Here is a 3,126-nt window from a genome sequence, read left to right on the forward strand (position 1 = left end):
TGCCTGTAGCTAGGAAAGGCCTCCCCAGAATGATGGGAGTGTTAGGGTCCTCCTCCATATCCAGGATGATAAAATCAGCTGGGAGAAGGAATTTCCCCACCTTTACCAGTACATTCTCTACAATTCCAAGTGCTTGCTGGATGGATTTGTCAGCCATTTGCAGGAGTATTCGTGTGGATTTCAGCTCACAAATTCGGAGTTTTCTCATTAGAGACAAAGGCATCAAGTTTATGCTTGCACCAAGGTCACAGAATGACTTCTCAATTGTTATGTCCCCTATGGTGCAAGGTATGTAAAAACTCCCAGGATCATCTTTTTTCTCTGGCAACTCTCTTTGGAGGATAGCACTACATTCCTTTGTCATCTCAACAATCTGTCCTTCCTTCAGGGATCTTTTCTTTGTCAGCACTTCCTTCATGAATTTGGCATATAGTGGCATCTGTTCAAGTGCTTCCAAGAAAGGAATATTGATGCTAAGTGTCTTGAATATGTCCAGGAATTTTGAGTATTGCTTATCCTCATTTTCTTTTTTAAACCTCTGAGGGTATGGAAGTTTGGGGACACAAGGATTCACTCCTTCCCTCTTCTCTTGTAGTTGTGATTCAAGGGTGTTCTTGTATCCCTTAGAAATTTTTGCATTTTTGGTTTCTAGATCCTCTTTACTTTTCCCTTTTGTCTCTTCTTGTGGAACTTCTCTGTTGTGTTTGTCCTGATTGATGGCTTCCTTCTTCATAGTCTTCTCACTTCCCACTGTGATTGCTTTGCACTCCTCCCATTTTGTGGCTTTTCCTTTGTCTCTTGGGTGTTCTTTAGTGACATTGGGGAAGGCATTTGTTCTCTTCTCATCCATTTCTGAAATTTGCTTAGCCATTTGCCCCATGTGTCTCTCAAGGTTTTTGATTGAGGCCTCTTGGTTTTTGAATGCCAGGGCCTGATCTTTCCTTGCAGCTTCCTGATCATGTCTTACCATGTCTTGATTTTTCATGAGTTTCTCCATCATTTTCTCTAGACTTGAGATTCTTTGAGGGTCTGGATTTGGTTGTGGTTGTGTGAAATGAGATGGTTGTTGTTGGAAGTTGTTTGAATTATTTGTGGGTTGGATGTGGATGTGGAATAGTTGTTCTGGTGGTTTTGTGAGTTATTATGGGGTTGGTGATATGTGTTTTGTGAATTTTTGAATTGGTTAGTATTATTGGATGAATGATTATGGTTGCTTGCGTTGCTGAGGCTGCCAGAGTTGAAGTCCCTTTTGTCCTTGATTCTGATGCTCACCCCACCTTGAATTAGAATGAGTCTTCCAAGGTGTCTTGTGTGCATCACCATGAAAATTGTGTTGAAATGAACTTGAAGTGTGGTTCATGCATTGCACCTGCTCAGGGCTTTGTTGCTCAAAATTGAATGTCCCAAAACTTTCTTCAGATTGATTCCACCCATGTGAGGTTTGAGGTTGGCGTTGTGTGTTTACTGCAACACCTTGCAGTCCATCAATTTTCTTGGCCATCATTTCTATTTGTTGCTGAAGTTGTTGATGCATCTGTTTGTTTTGTGCCAAGATAACGTCAACACCTTCAAGCTCCAGCACATCCCTTCTCTGGGCTGGTTGGCGTTGTCTTTGATGAGCAAAGAAATATTGATTGTTTGTCACTGATGACAAGTCATCATATACCTATTTTTCTATGCTTTTTCATACAAGAAATTGATGATTAGTGCTTAAATATTGCATTCTATTGTACTTAATTGGAAGATTTTCTTGATATTTTAATTTTATAAATCTTGTAGAAAATAAGAAGAAAAAGAAGCAAAGAAGCACAAAAAAAGGAGAAAAAAAGAGCTTTGGGGTACACTTTGAAGTTGGGATACACTTTGGAGCCTTAGGCCACGCTTTTAAAAGCGTGGCCCATGACCAAATCAAGGAAGGAAGCAGCCAGCACGCACACTGCCCTGCCCTTGCCAAGGGCAGGGCAGAATCATGATGAAACAAAGTGAGGTTGGAGCAAATTTTCGCTAAGTTAAAATCTGGGCGCTCACAGCATGACCATGCCTCCTTCAAAGGGCTATAACTTGAGCTACAGATGTCCAATTGATGTGCTTCCCGTTGCGTTGGAAAGCTGACATTCAGAGCTTTCCAACGATATATAGCAATCCATATTTGGCGTAAAATTGAGGCAGGAACGAGAGGCATCTTTAAGGGCCAAAAATAAGCAGAACGAGAGGCATCTTTAAGGTCCAAAAATAAGCGAAAATACACCAAAATGCTTCCATCAAGGCTCGAAGAGGGAGACACAAGGAAACCAAGGAAGTCTGCCCTCAAGGAGGGCAGAATGCCCTCTTGGAGGGCAATGTCGTGTTTTCTTCATGAAAATTCAAGGAAAAATTGCAACAACTTCCTCCACCAAGTTTCGAACACAAGACCTCTAGGAAGCCAAGCCTTAGGCGTGAATTAGGTGCCAAGAAGAAAAAGCCAAGCAATGCACTCCATGGGATTCGAACTTGGCACTCCCCAAAGGAAAGCTTGTGCTGCCCACAAGGAGGGCAGAGCAACATTCCTTGGTGCATGGCACGCACAATTTGGCACGGCCAGGAGCTTGGGCGCACATCCTTGGCGCATCACAGCACGGGCAGGGAGGCAAAGCTTGGACGCACCATGACAACATTGCCCTGCCCTCCACAAGGACAGGGCAGCATCCTGATGCCCCTCCCAAAATTTGGCACGCTAGTTGGATCCCCACACAAGGTTTTCCTGCTCTGCCCTCCACAAGGGCAGGGCAGCCTCCTGGGAGCAAATAATCATGGGCCAAAAATTCAATTTCATATAAATTCAATTCCTCACCAAATTGAATCAAGGCCATCCAAGACCCATTCTCCCTCAAATCCAAAGCAAGCAAAAGCCCACTCAACATGACTCAAAGGCACAAGAATAAGCTAGAATTAGGATTTCCATTTAATTTGTTTTTCATTTCAATTTCATTTTATTTTTGTAAAGCCTATATAAGGCATCATTTCCATCTTTGTAAGAAGAGCTCCATTAGAAAAAGGTTGGCTCCATTAGGGAGTAGTAGTAATAGATAGCTCTCTCTTTGAGTTTTCATTTCTGTTTTGAATCTTGGGTGGAGATTGGAAGGAATT

This window comes from Arachis duranensis, chromosome 3, assembly GCF_000817695.3.
Source record: "Arachis duranensis cultivar V14167 chromosome 3, aradu.V14167.gnm2.J7QH, whole genome shotgun sequence".
In the NCBI taxonomy this organism is placed as follows: Eukaryota; Viridiplantae; Streptophyta; class Magnoliopsida; order Fabales; family Fabaceae; genus Arachis; species Arachis duranensis.